The following is a 15,964-nucleotide window of genomic DNA, read 5'->3' on the forward strand; positions in this document are numbered from 1 at the left end:
ACAGGTCTTTCTCCAGTTGAGCCTTCAGATGACTGCAGACCTAAGGAGCATACTTTGATTGCAGCCTTCAAGAGACCCTGGAGCCTCCAGAGACCCCAGCAAAGCCACACCTGGTTTCCTGACCCACAGAAACTGTGAGATAATAAATGTTGGTTAAAGTCACTCAGTTTGGGGGTCACTTATTAGTCAGCAATAGACAACTAAAACAGTGTGCATTTTCAAGTAGGCGGTGTGGCACGATGCAAGGAATTCGACAGACCTTATAAAAACCCCAACTAACATCGTGAGCCAATTGCTTCACCTCTCTTGGTCTCGTCTGTAAAATGGGGATGGTGAAATCTACTTTGCAAGGTTGCTGTAAGAATGGAATTATTCTCTCGATCTCTGTTTCCTCTATCATGCCTGGCTCTTGTGGAGCAGCTTCTCAGTAAATGACCAGTTGTTGTTATGCTTTTACATATGACTTGTGACCATAAATTAAAGCTCACTCCCCAATCCTTTATTATAGTCAAACTCATCTATTAATTGCTTATACTCCTAGCACTTTTTTCCTGCCTGGGATTTCCTCTCCAGCTTTTAGAAATCTACCCATCCTTCAAAGTTTTGTTGAAATTCTGCCTCTTTCAGGAAGTCCTCTTCTGCTGCTTCCACATTTTGCGAACGTTCCCTCCTCTGTCATCTTCAACTATTGGGATCAGTTTTGATTCTTATTTTCTGGGTGAAGTGTGTGTGCATGCATGTGTGTGTGAGTGTGTGTCTGTAGGAGGGCAGGGGATGTGCTGCTTCAACTATCCCAACTCGGAGACTTGGGCTGGTTCAAAAAATAATTGTTTAATGTTTACAAACCACACTGAGCATGCACTTGGAAGTCAGATGGTCAGGATGTGATCTCAGCTCTGAACCCTCCTCATGAGGTAAACTTCGCCGAGTTGTTTAACTTTTCTAAGTCTGGCAAAGGTGACCATGTTAAGATCATGTTGAAACCCTTTCCATGATTTCTCGCGACTCTTGGATAAAGTCTACAGCCTCTCCTGTGACTTACAGCACTTTGCAGGATCCAGCCCCTCCAGTCTTACCTTGGATCATTCCCCCTTTCACACACAACATCCGCTGGCTTTTCAATGCCTTGAGCGTGTCCAGCTTCTTCCTGTCCAGCCTCAGGGACTTCGCATGTGCTGTTCCCCCTGCTAGGTACACTCTTCAACCTCTTCTTTATCAGGCTACTCCCACTCAGTATTGCGGTCCTAGAATAAATGTTGCTTCTTCATGAAATCCTTTCATGGCTCCCCTAGGGTTGCCTGGGTCTCCACAGACAAGTACAGAATAACACCCTATACTTTTCCTTCTTAGCACTTATCACAATTGTAATGAGTTACAACTGGCCCTTTGAATCCCTGGGTTCTGCATCCATAGGTTCAGCCAACCTCAGATGGGGAAAAAAAAAAAGTTACTTTGTTGCTGACAGGTAGTTGGCCTATGATGGTTTCACCTGCACTGAATATATACAGACTTTTTATCTTGTCATTATTTCCTAAACAACGCAGCGTAACAACTATTTATGTAGCATTTACACTGTATTAGGTATTATAAGTAATCTAGAAATGATTTAAAGTACAGGGGAAGGTTTGCATAGGTTATATGCTAATATTATGTCATTTTATATAAGGGGACTTGAGTATCTGTAGATTTTGGTATCTCTGGAGGGTTTGGGGAGAGTCCTGGAACCAATCCCCAGTGGATACTGGAGGGATGACTGTAATTAGAATTAGTTAATTAATTATTAACTAGTGTGATTATTTGGTTTGTTTTATCTCCTTCACAGATTAAATGAGTTTGTTTGTGTTTTTTAAAGCTTGGCCTGCTCACCCATGTAATCCCAGCACCAAGCACATTCCTTAGTATTATATGTACTAAATAAAGATTTCTTGAGTGAACGATTCAATACATAAATAAATGGGCTTCCTTAGCTGCAAGAAAGGCTGGTTGGGAGGAATTAGTGAATAAATGTTTGCTAATGTAGGAGAGATGCCAATGAAGCTTTTCCCTCTGCCTCTGCAGCCTCCCACACAGGACGGGCTTTTCAACTTCCCCGATGAGTCTACTCGATGGTGCGTTAGAGAGTAATGTTGCCTTTTCTGAGTATTTTACATGGGAGACAGACGTTGCACATAGCATAGCACCCAGTTTGTTCCCCATTGGATGTTTCCCTTTATCCCAAAGTCCCTTCTTAGTGAGGTCATTGGGAGAGGCCCTGTTCACTCTTCCTTATGGAGTGAGCAGTTACCCAATCTCTTTTCCACCTGCTCCCCGAACGTTAAATCTTTCCCCCATGATCAAATGCAGTACCTTCTCTCTTCCTTATAGATCTGGTGCCAGGACTAGACACTTGCATCTAACCACTCCTGCTAAAAAAGATAACGTCTTCATATAATTGCCCGCATCACTGGCTGGCACACACTCGGTATGCATAAACATCAGTTCTCTTATCCCCCATATGAAGGTATGCACTAGAAAGAAAAGAAATTAAGAATAAATATTAGAGAGGGGCCCCCTCTTCCCAGGATGGAGAAAGGAATTGCTTGCTTTGCACATGAGTAGTTGTCACTCACTCCTGTATGATTTCTGTGAGTGGAGACTATGGGCTTTAAAATAAGATTTGATTTCATTTCAAGCACCTCCTTTTCAGACTTGGGATGGGGGAATGGATCTGGGGAAGAAACGCCGATGGGAATTGCCCAACTTGAGGGCAGAGACCCTGCCACATAAGTTCTGAGACTGGTGGCCCTCTAGTTGTACACCCTTCATCCAGAGGCATGTTGCAGCCTAGGATGACCAAGCTCTTCCTGAGAAATTTCTCTTCTCCTCTTGGGGCAGGGACACAGGTGCCTGACCCAGCACAACATCTTTCCCCGACCTGTTCTTCTTCCAGCCAGGTGTCAATCAGCATATACTATGGACCAGAAAATGTGCTTTGTAAATCAACCATCTCTGTGCTAAGCTGCAATCTCTGTGATATACGCCATCGTTTCTCCAGGGGCCTGCATCATTCCTGGCATGGAGTGACCAGCCAGTTCTCTCCACTCCAATCACTTTCCTATAGTGACAGCTCAGATGCGCTTAAAAGGGTGCATTTGGCTCCCCCTGACTCCCCCTTTCACCTCCTGCTGCCCCATCACACTCCTCGCAAAGTTCTCCAAGCCACATCCACTGGCATCCAGTCAGTCTGCCCAAGGTGAGGGGCTGTGATCGCCCCATCAGGCAAGTTCTGTTAACTATGGGATCCCGACACATTCAGAAGCACCAACCCGTGTTCCCCATGCCATGTCCGCTCGACAAGGGCGAAGTGGATTAATTAAAGTGGCGGGTCTATCTTCCACGAAGCTGTCTTGTGCTGCAATGGAGACCAGGAGAAATCCATTAGATTATACTGAGAGATAGCTGAAAGAGAGTTTAGATTAAGTCTATCTCTGGAGGCAATTTTATTAGATAGATTACGTTTCTGCTCCTCTCTCCAAAGGCCGCAGCAATAACCAGTGTCATGACTTTCAAATCCTTTGGATTGCAGAGGGTAATCAAACACGGTTGTCTTTTTATCCCACTCGTTTACTTCTTAGTATCCTCCAATCCTGCCTCGTTCATCTGTCAAAGGGGTAGTATTAAGGGGATCAATGTTGACAAGTGATAGTACGAATTATGTAATGCTGATGACATTTCACCGGTTCCTTTTGATCTGCGAGCTCCTCTCCCAATCACTTCTTATTCTGCGAAAGGCACTGAGAGGGAAGGCAGCTGTGAAGCCCTTCGCTGGCGTCCCTGAGCCCCAGGGGCAAAGCAGGGTGGATGTGAAATGTACAGAAGGCTTCCGAATTAGGCATGGGGCCTGCAAAGATGGCCTGCCTGACAGGAGGGGACATTTAGGTCATTTTCCAACAACAGGCCTTTGGCAGCTGCCAGTTGGGACCACATCGCAGCTCTGGCTGTGCTGTCCCATGAAATACTTGATGTGTCAGGCCTGTGGTGACCATGGCTTTCTGTTCCAGGTGTATCCCCTGTGGCTTCTTCTCCATGGGGAATCTCATCCTTCCTTTTGGGGAATTGATGGAGGGTTATTTAAAAGGAAGGTTTAGTAAGAAGAGGGCAAAGCTAGGATGACAGGTGCAAGAAGGGCTGTCTTTCTCGGGAGGGAGGGGGAGATAAGTTTTGGGCCAGGTAATCAGGGGCCAAAGAAGAGGAAACAGGTAAAAAATATAGCAGAAGAGACTTTTTGGGGAAGGGACACGTCTTCCTTCCTCATGTTTCCACCCATGTGGCAGAATCTGTGTTAAGGTAACACTCCTGCACTTTCTTCTCACTCTCTCACTCCACCCTCTAGACAGACCTGAGGAAGAATGGCCATCTACAAACATGGGCTCCGATGGAGACAGACATGCCACTTTCTAGCTGTGACCTTAGATAGTTGCTCAACCTCTATGATTCATAGTTTTCTCATTTGCAAAATAACCACAATAGCGCCAACCTTGCAGGAAGGAAAAAGCCTTTCACCTTACTAGGTACTTACTAGCTAGGAGAGTTCACAGACCTTTATGAAAACCGCCCTGTGGGGGCAGATTCGGTATGGCTTTTACCTGTTTCCCACGATCTCATGCATGTCATGGGACCAATACAACCTCCTGTAATTTCTTCAGCCAAGTGGGATTCGCTTTCTCTCCTAAAGTCCCAGAGCAGCGGGTGAGTGGGATGAGGTTTGGTAGCTTTAGCTTGGCCTGGGGCCTAACCATTCCAGGAGGTTCACTTATTCCACACACATGTATTGATCATATACTATGTATCAGGTGCCTTTCTAGGCATTTACTGGTGGTAAACGACACACATCGAGTTTCGATTGTCAGCAGTTCGTCGGTTCCATGATGGAAGTGGCCTTGCCCTACTCGCATCGGTATTTTCATGACCTGTCACCGTATCTGTGGCACAGTGGTGCTCAGATGCTGTTCTCCGAATAAATGAGTTGAATGCATACCAGCCGCTTAGATTCTTTCTAACCACTGTCACCCAGCTGCTGAGGGGGCTGAGTCATTGCTGGGACAGTTTCTCAGGACACGAGCAAACCCGGTCACTCAAGACCCACAGTCAAGGCGAGGCGAAAGCAACAGGGTTCCAGACCACACTTCTTCAGAATCTGCAGTAAAAACAAATAAAATGTTATTAATCTATTTTTACCTACAGCCAGGGGAAGCCCTTATGTCAAAAATACCCATCTCTAAATGATGCTTTGTCTTCCCATTATGAATTTTATTAACCACTCTTTTATTAGCAAGCTTCTTACAGTTGACCTGCGCATGATCAATTTACAGATGATCAGGGTTGGGTTAGAGAAACCATAAACTCAATGCAAATTGTTACAAATTATTTACTGGCTTTGCCCAAATCTGCATATAGATGAAGGAAGTCAGTCAGAAAGGTACCTTCAGGTATTCACCACCAGATATGATTGTGAAGATAGCTGCAGACTGCTGCGTGTGGTGCGGAATGGAAATGAAAATAAATAGATGCATTTGTCAAATATACTTAGGTGCGGATCTCCTCACCGAACCAGAACTTTGGAGCACTGGATACCTGGGAAAATTGAAAAGGGTAAGGAAGGGGGTTGATGAAATTGAGTTTACTCTAAATACAAGGTCAAAAATCAGAGAGGTCTAAGGGGATTTTGGAAAAACAAAAAGGGGGAACTGAGCCAGTACGTTAGAGGCTGACAGAATATTTCTCAAGTTTCATCTCATTAATCTTCCAGCAAGTCTTTGAAATAGGGAGGACCATTCCTACTGTGTGTCTCAGTTGAGGGAGCTGAAGTTCTGTGACTTGGCCAAGGTCACACAGCCTCAGGACTTGGATCTACAATCTCCACCTGCTTGTCTTAGGATCCACCAATGCAAGCATTGCCTATGTCCTTGGAGCTGCTTTTTTGGGGGATTTGGGGGTGGTTGGGGTAGCTCTGAAGACCTAACTCTCTGCCAGCACCATAACACTTTGATCTAGCTTGTGCCCTCGCTTCTCATTTATGAGAAGGGCGGAATGAAGAGGTGGCATGATTTAATAAAAAGAACCCAGGATCAGGATTCTATTATCCTATTTTACAGGCCAGAAAATGGAGACTTGATTGGTCAGGGGGGTAACTTATTTAACTGGGTACACAGCTAGGGATTGGAAGAGAAGGGACTCTAGCTCAGTTTGGTCCAATCTGAAGTCTATATCTTTAACCAATAAACTATATTAATCTTATGAGTTTGAAATATGTGAGACTGGAAAAGACAAACTTTATATATTTCTTTTTCATCTCAAAGATAGAATGATAAATTCCTAGAGTTGGACAATTCTTTTGAGAATGGATAGTCCTCAATGTTACAGTAAAGAAACTGGGGCAATAAGAGGAATTTTTTTACAAACACATATGAGGGCGAGGGCATTAGGAATGCCATTGGGAGCAACGGGAAATGGGCAGACAAAAGCCCGACTCTCCTCCTCTTATCCAGACCCTCCCCACAGAGTCAGGGAAGCTGCGCTCTGCACAACTCCAATGGGCACCATTAGCGTGGACAGTGTGGTGTTCGGCGGTCCCTCTCTTGCTGCAGCTCCCCTACACCGTCATATATGACTAGGGCATTTTCTTAATTTCCTGTCATTGCATTTCATAACCATCTCAAAGCTAGCGGAAGGCCAGCCTTCCTCTGCCTTTCCTTTTTTCCTAGAAGAGAAGCTGAGCGCTTGCAGAGACTTGGTTGCTGGCATCACTGACTTTGGAGGTTGCTAGCTAATCAATCAGGAGCTGCATTGCGAATGCTTGGCATGGATTTTCTTTTCTCTTTTCATTCTTTGTGGAGTGTGTGTGTGTGTGTGTGTGCATGTGCATACAACTTCAGGGCCTTTCCACCAGCAAAGGACTCAGGAGCTAGATGTAATTAAACAGCAGCAACATATTGTATTCGGCCTTGCTCTGTACACACGCTTTCTCCGTTGCTCCATTTCCAAAGGCCCCGCTAGCTCTGCTCTGCATTCGTTAGGCAGCCCTGCCCCTGGAATGCCTCACAGCCTGCCGATGGGCCCCCCAACACCGCCCCCCCGAGCCTGGGCCTTAAGGGAAGGCCAGGAGGCTGTCAGCAATCTTCTAGGCTGCTCTGAGGTTATGCAGAATGAACTGAGCAAAGTCAATAGGACCTCTGCAGGGACTTCTGATGGAGACACCAGAGGCTAAGACTTTGTTCCTCTCCGAGTGCTCAGCCAAGTCCTCAGGAGTTGAATTGGGATAAAATTGAAAGGTAAACTAATTATAGTGAGGCCATTTGTGCTTGTGTGGTTCAGCTTATGTCAGCATTCCCAGGCTAAACTAAGTTCTTTGGGGATTTAAGAATCTGCTTTAAATGTCTTTTTTAACCCTTATTACTTTTTTGCCTGGTTCTGAATCTAGTTGTACAGGTTCTAATATTTAGAAAAATGGACTTTATCACTACTCTTATGTGTGGTTCAGGTGCAAATTTCTCTCTCTCTGTCTCTCTCATACAAAACAAGCAAATGCACATGGGTGTTGTGTTCATTGAAGACGGTTTCCGATGTAAGTAACAGAAACTCTAATCAAACTGGCCCAGGGAAATTTACAGTTTGTGTGAGAAGCCCAAGGGTGAGTGTGGTTTCAGAGACTCTGACCCTGGGACTCAAATGTGTTGTTAGGACTTTGTCCCTCCGGCCCTGCATTTCTCACATCTGCTTGTTTCAGCTGGATACCTTTCTTCACAGGGACATCACTCCAGGGTAGGCGAGGTGGCTGCCAGGAGCCATGGAGTAGAAAGTGCCCTTCAGCGAACATTGACGTCAGGGGATGGTTGGCCTTGTGGGAGGTCATGTGCCCGATCCTGAGCTAATCTCAGTAGCTGTGGGTGGGATTAGGGACTGGTCAGCTTCTGTCACGCACTCAGGGAGCACGACTGACAGCTTAGGTCGGGTGTCCATCCCTGAGCCAATCACAATAGTTGTGCGAAGCATTAGGGCTTGTCGGTCAGTGTCACTCGCCCAGGGAGTGTGATTGACAGTCCTGCGACGACCCCAGGGAGCGGAGAATTCAGGGCTCCGTTGCTTCCTGGTGGTGTGACTGCCCAAATACCCTTAACTTTCCTGCTCTTTAGTTTCTCCACCTGTGGAAGGGGTGATATACCATTCATTTTGCAGGGCCTATTAAGGGTGAAATGAAATAATGATACATATAATAACCATGTATAGGGTAGTGACTGGTGGTAGACATTAGACACTTAATAAATACTTTCCTATCGAGCTAGTCGTCCCCAGAGCATGCAGCGTGGGATGTCGATAAAAAGGCCTCATTAGAGGGCGATTCAGAGTTTTTAACATGAATATTCCATACCAGTTGCCAAACCAGTTTGACCTGGATCCTTTCTGGTCATGGAGCCTCTTAGGATAACAGTGTTCCACACAGTCTAGTTTTAGAAGAGTGTTCTCTATGTTCTAAAGTCTAAATTCTAACTAAAGGCAGGCCATGGAGCTTTGTACCTGGCTTGTCTTGTTTTGGCTCCTCTTAACTATTTGTACTGAATTTCTCTTTGACATATTTTACTGTGAGATTATATGAAACTTGGAACCAAAAGCAGTGAATGTGTTTTTTGTGGGATGTGGTTGAGGTCATGAAACAGTGTTCCTACCAGGACAAACCACTCTCCGGTTTCAGTATCCGGGAACTGGACGCCTCACCCAAGCATCTAATTTAAATTTTCTGGAGACTGTTTCCCTCATTGCTTTGGCTGCCAGGAAGCTCAAATTCAAATGTAAGTCCTACTTCTAGTAAGTGCACAGAACTTCTGTCCTTCGTTTTGTATATAACTCTATCCCTGACTGTATCTTTCTTTCCTACTCCTTATAATAAATTTACTCTGATTTAAAAAAAAAAATCACTAATATTTATCTTATTTTATTTCTGTAAGTGACTTAGATCTTCATGGGGTTGAGATGGAGCTAAGTGAATAAATAAATAACAGAGTGAGTAAGTAAAATGCAGGTGGGACCTCAGGGGCCTTTTTCTGAAAAGATAATGTTGGCTGTACTAATGCCCTTTCTCCTTCACTGCTAATGTCTTGGCTCTGCTTGGAGCCACTTGTTCAATTACAGTGCCAAGCTCCTGTTTTACAAGGCTTCCTTTGAGCGCATCTCATCAGGAACAGCTCTTCACTGCAGTCTCTTTGTTCACTGACCGGAACCCTGAATGCCTTGCTTTGCTTAATAAATAACCCAGGGGCTCAAACATGGCCTTAGGCTTGTTTAGAAAATGGATCTGGCGAAGCTCTGAAGCACATTCAAAACCAAGGCCATGGGAAGGTCAAGCATCTCTCAGGCACTTCAGGAAGGTTGTGCACTGCTCCGTTTCCTCTCACAATTATTGGACAATTTTTTTAAAATTGGGCCTCCTGCGCTTGCTCCTATCTTGGCACAAACAACATTGGAAAAATCCCCAGGTATAGGGATTAGTTGGTGACTCATTTATTTCTACTTTTTGGTGTGGACTCAAGAGCTAATGCCAGCAATGTGCCAGGCTGGGTTAAGTCTAAGTAACTATCTGTGAGCTCTTGATTACTTTCATCCCCTTGAACATTAGAAGACAAACTATAAAGAGACCTGAAAGGGTGAACGATACCCAACAGAAAGAGGTCATGATCAGAAACTGGCCCCATGCTGGCTCCAGACCTGGGTTCAAATCCTACCTTCATTGTTATGGGTTGTGTGATCTTGGATAAATTACCTTAAGTCTCCAAGATTCAATTTCTACACCTATAAAGTACCACCCTCACCATGTTAGGAAATAAACCGGGATTGTGTTTCTTCTGTGTCTGCCCCCACCTACCTAGTTAACCTGTCTCTTCTCTCTCTTGAACTCTGGGTGTAGGAGAGGCTACCTTGTGTGAAGGCTTCCCTGATCTTATCCCCTTAGGATAAGTTCCCGTCTCACTGAGTGTCCTTCCTCCCAATACCTGTCACAGTTGCGGCCTGACATGTGCTATGATGATTCGATGCCTGGCTCTCCCATCAGACTGTACGTCCCTGAAGGCAGGCACTGATGTTGCTTCTGTTGACCATGGTATCCTCAGTGCTTGCCTCTGGGATGGGCACACAAGAAGGGCTCAGTAAAGAGTGAACAGTGAATGAGTGAATGAAAGTGGTAGTTGGTGGTGTCAACCAAATCTGCAGAGGGAAGAGAGGAGGGTGCTAGTTTGGGTAGCTACCTACTGCAAACCAGGTGGGGCACTATGTGCTTACCGAGGCCAATATGTTTAAATTTAAAATTCATCACAGCCTAGGAGGCTGGGATTGTGTTGTGTCCATCTCAGTTCCCCAGAACCCTGCCGAACACCACCGTAAGGCCGAGTGAATGGTGTCTGAAGTCAAACATTAAATAAATGAGCAAGCACATCTCCATTACACACGTGGAGGTGGAAAGTCACTACGAAAGAGCTTCAGCTTCGGTAGGGTGGAGGTTTGAGCCCTCCTGACAGTCCGTTTCTTGGAGGCACCAGGCTAAAAATGGACAGCTTCGAATTGCAAATGCGGCCGCCCCCACCCCTTGCCTAGCCCCAGCTCGTGTGAGACGCTGTGCCCTTTATTTATTATACATGTCTGCGTATTGAGATAATTGGCTTGTATAATATGGCACACAGACTAATCTGAGAATGATTGCTGCTGAATAGAAATTACTTATTTTGATTCCTCAGGGGTTTGTTTTGTCAAAACTCATGTAGCATTTAGCAACGTAATCACTGTTCAATTGCTGAGCACAGGAAGTGTAAAATTAACCTAATAAGAATGAAAAGAATGAAGGGAATGCGTGTCGCTGACCTTGTCCACTTGATTAGTGGCGTCATTTCATCACGTTCTCCAGGCCTAACCACAAACCTGCCTGTGAAGATCACCACGCACCTCTTTATCTCACCAGCCCTCATTAGATATGCCATTTGTCATATGGCCGTTCAACCAGAATAGAAAAAAGTAAAAAGAAGAGGGAAGATACTACTGAAATTCTTAAGAAAATGTCTCAAGAGCAAATCAATACCCAAACTGGAAGGGGGTTTTGAAAACAAGGAGACTGGGTTTTCCAAATATAGATACATGCTGTATGACCTTGAATTGGTCACGTAACCTCCCTGAACCCAAATCCTACGTTTATCAGAGGGGGTTAGTGATAATACACACCCTATTTTAGCTCCTTATAGTCAGGAACTTGTTTTGTTCACCTGCCTCATTCTAGGACTTTGTTGACCATGTGGCCCCTTCTTGCTTTGTGGGCATCTTTGAAGTAAGACACATTCTTGTGGAAATCTTGGGGCGCCAAATAAAGAAAATTCACGGAGGAAAAAAATTGCTTTCCTTTGGCGTCTTCATGTGTAAATAAAAACAGCATCACAGTTAATAAAAGTGCTTCCTGTGAACTCCCATTTCACACACGTGATGCCATTCTGAGGTGGGTTGAAGGGACATGCTCAAGGTCACACTAGGACAAAACATAGGAACCAAACACAGGTCTCAGATCTATTTCTGTCTGTTTCCCTGACTGGCAGTGATAGCATGGGGCCTTTATGATGGTCCAGATATAGCGATTCCTCCAGTGTGTTCAAGGAATCAAGGTCAAGGTGAGGCACTGTGACAGAATCACCTACCTACATGGCAGATATAGGAGTACTTAAAAGGACTTAGGAGTACTTAAGAGTTGCAAAGTCTGCGTTTGAATCATGGCTCTGACACCCTTTAGTTGAGTGGTCTGGGCAAGAACTTAACCTGACTCTGAATTTTTTGCTGCTGTTTCCTTTGAGACATGGGCTCTCTGTTCCCTTCCCTTGGATCTTGGTAGGTTCAAATAGTCAAGTTCACAGAAGTGATACCAGGTGACCTTCAAGGTGAAGGCATTAAAACCAAGCAGCTGCTGCTGACCTACTCAGAAGTTGCCATATTGTGTCTGGACCACATGGAAGGGCCACATGTTTTTCCTGCAGTTGACAACCCCAGCTGATCTGAGCCTTCAACTCACCCAGCCCAAGTGAGTGAAGATACCTCCAATTATTTCCAGAGATCAGCCATCTGAGTCCGCCCTGCAGCTGACCAAGTGTTTCCAGCTGAGTCCCCCAATGTCATGGAGCAGAGACAAACCATCTCTGCTGTGCTCTGTCTAGTTTCCTACCCATTGAACCTGAGGATCGCAAAAAACACGGTTGCCATATCCCTCTAAGTTTTAGGATTGCTTGTTAGGCAACCATAGTAACTAGAACCCTTCCTAAGCCTCAATATCCTCACCTGCATAACAGAGATAATAGTGATGCCTTTCTAATAGGATAGCTGAGAACTGGAACTTAAAGATAAAGAGCTTAACATCGTCTCTTCCACATAGTAAGTGCTCAACAAATGTCAATGGCCATGTTACTATTAATAGCATCATCATCATCATCTGTGCGGTGGGGAGATCATTTTCAGGCCATTGAGGATGGGCGGTCGGAGACCTGGAACGCCACCAGGCTGGTGCACTGCACCTGAATTGGGGCCAGGAAGTAATAATATCCAATGCCAGCTGTCAGAGGCCTTTGTTGTCTTGCATCCGCCTCCTGGGAAATAATGTGGCCTCCACAAATGCCCCTGGCAAGCAAAACCAGAGTATTTGCTATGACTTCAAAAGTTTTCCGAGGAGACATCCTGATTCATTTACAAACCGCGCCATCCCGAAAGATCCCCGACTTTGCGCTGAGCGGAGGAATTTCATGTCTCCAAGTTTTGCCCCCCAAGTGCCACGATCGCAAACCCCAGGGGGGTCGGCCTGTTTGCCTCTGGCAGCGGGACACTCAGTTGGGGATGTGCCTCGCACCACATCTGCCCTCTCTCTCCCTCCACAGACGTCCCCTGCCTCCCGATGGAGTCTCCTGATGCTTCCCGGCCTCAGCAGTGAGATTTGGGATGTTTTGCTCATTCAGGCCAGCTGTCAGCTGGAATATCCAGCAGGGCTGTGAGGTCTCATTACGGAGCCCGCAACCTTCCAAGTTTGTATCAGGCAGTGTTTCTTGGCATCTCTTTGCAGCAGAGGTTTTGGCCACCTCTGCAGCTCACGGCCCTTCGCTAAGTGACATTACCTTCTCCTGTAGTACATGGAGGCTCTGATTATTGCCAGGCCCAACCTTTCTCCCCAGACCGAGTGCAGGCTTGAGAATGAGCCAGCACAAAACCTTTCAAGCTGAGCCCTGGGCACCTTCCCATGTTATCAGCTTTCAACCTGTGATCCACAACACTGTTTTCCATGCACTCGTGCTCCAAGAACTTGCGGTTATCATTCTCAATTTCCTTCCCACGGTGACAGCATCTAAGATGTGATAAGTGTTGGTCAGAAAAATGTCAGTCATCTTTTTTTATCTGTTACAAGGTAGCACAGCTCCTTTCTTTCTAAAGATAGGACCCAAGAGCTTCGAGGGGTTTTTTCAAACCAACATTTCCTAAATGCTTACTGTTAAACACTGTTCTAAGCACGTTCCATGGGTTTTCTCATTGAAATCTTGCAATGATTCATTCTTTCTGTGCCTATTTTAAAGATGAGGAAGCCGAAGCTTAGAGAGAAAAAGTAACTTGGAAAGCTTGGAGCCTGTGGAGTCAGGAGTTACGTGCAAGTATCCTGGCCGCAGAGACTGGAATTGTTTCTCCTTTGCATCCTGCCTATTTTGCATCTGAGACACTTAAACCTGCTTCTGTCCCAGGTCCCCCATGCAGGTGGCTTCTGGTTGGATAAGGGGGAGGGGTTCTTAATCTCTTTATTCTTTAGCCTAATTCAGGGCGAGACTCACGGAAGGCACTGGACGAGTGTCTGTTGAATGAATAGGTGACCATGGCGGGCCATCACAGTGATGTGACTGAAAGAAGGACTCCTAGTTGAATACATGAGTTTTTCTTAGGGCCCAGGGCTTTTGAGGAGTCATCTTAGTTGTGGTACAATCCTACTGGCACTGGAATAAGAAAGTGGAAGGTGGGGGTGGGAATTACTGACAGGTATCAGAACCTCTCATGGAGGCCCAGAGTGTCCACCTGAGCAAGAGTCGAGAACCAAGAACTGGAAAACCAGCAAACCTGGTCTCTCAGTTATGATTTTCTTTGTATAACTGATCAAACTCTCTCCCTCTGCTGGGGAGAAATTTTTTCCCCCCAAATTATTTTTTTGCTTCTTTGCTTATTTCGTAGGCAAAGGATGACCTCCAAAGTTTTTCTGTCTTGTTCAAGTCCCAATTCCAAATTCCCAAGAGAGAAAATCCGGTTTCCCCAGATTGGTTGAGATGTACATCGCCAGTTGCCTGACGGGGAGGGGAGTGTGATGTCTAATATAAACACAGTTGCCAGAAACCCTGCTCCCCAGGGTGAGGGGATAATTGCGGGGGGGGGGGGGGAGGGTCAGGGAAGGGGAAAAGACACATCCAAATATGAATAGGCAAGGTTGTTGCACCAACTTCAAAGTATATCTGACTCAAGAGATCTGAGGCAGAGGCAAGAAAGTGGTTTGCTCCAATCAGCCTCTTCTTGCAATATGACTATGCCAATGCCCCTTGGGAAATGTGGGACCCAAGAGAGGAAGCCCTCAGAATGCACCAAGATCAGTCAAGAAACCAGGGGCATTGGGGGCCATCTACAAACCAGTTTCTCACCATAGGGATGCACGGTGATGTGTAAACAGTTTCCAACACTAATCCCAGGGAAGCCCCTGGGAGATCGAGTCTGTTATGGTGGGGACTGTGGTCTCAGTCTACTCTTGTGCCTGGAATGGAGCAGGAGAAATATTAGACACCTAGGGATTTATCTGTGACATCCTACTGCATTTCAGGCTCTAATGCCAGGCATATTTTAATTTAACCTTCAACCAAAGCCCTCATGAGTCCTAGTTAGTCTTCTCTTCCCGCTTGATTGATGGGGAATTGGAAGCTCAGAGACACTAAACCGCTTGACCAAGATCAGAGTCAGTATGTCACGGGGTTTCAATCGCAGTTGATCTGAATGCATATCTTGGCCTCTTTTCACTACTACACAAAAATCTCTCTGATCCAAAGTAAGTATCTTGCAGGGAGAAAAAAAAAGGAGAGTAATTTATCTTCCATGAGAGTTTCTGGAGGAAGTGAGAGGCCTCCAGGTACCTGAGCACCAAGCATATGGGAGGAAGTGTTGCTGGAGGTCCGGACTAATTAAACTTAGGTCTAATCAGCGACACTTTGGTGAGTTGGCTCTGGGAGTGAAAAGCCATGCATAGCTAAAGATGCAGGGTAAACAGAGTGGATGCCAGGGCTGGCTCGGCTGTCAGCAGGAAATCTGAAAAAGTGATTTTAATTCTGAGGAAGGCAAAACACCCAGAGGACAGAGAGAGCTCATTTGCAAATGATCAGCATTGTATCAGAGGAAGGAAAGATGGGGAGAAAGGGTGCCAGGGCCTGGATGGAAAACAATGTGCTTGTATTCAGCGCCTAGACTCCAGGGAAAGCTGAACCTTAGAGATGTGATGAGAATTCAGACCATGAGCCTGTGTCTTTGAGAGCATTCTCAAGGTGCTGGCTCTGCCATTCCTCTATGAGATTCCTGTTTTCAGAGCTTTCCTCACTTCTTCATATCATCTTAAGAGACACAAGAGTGGATTTGCCCTGGGCCGGTTCCTTGAGAAGGACCCAATTCCTTAATGGGCTTCAGAATGACTCTTTTAGAAGTTATCAACCAATTTATCATCCCAGAAACCATCGTTACACAATTATTCTGGTTGGCTGAGCAATTATTGCCAAAGTTACACGGTGCAGGAATGATGAGGGGAAGTTATATTTGATTGGTGGCCTATGAACCCGACTGTGTAAGTGCTGTGTTTGGTAGGCTGGGCATCCAGTTGCTTGAATAAAGCAGAGTAGGTGGCTTTTGAGAGTCAATC

This window comes from Miniopterus natalensis, chromosome 3 (genome assembly GCF_054644295.1).
Source record: "Miniopterus natalensis isolate mMinNat1 chromosome 3, mMinNat1.hap1, whole genome shotgun sequence".
In the NCBI taxonomy this organism is placed as follows: domain Eukaryota; kingdom Metazoa; phylum Chordata; class Mammalia; order Chiroptera; family Miniopteridae; genus Miniopterus; species Miniopterus natalensis.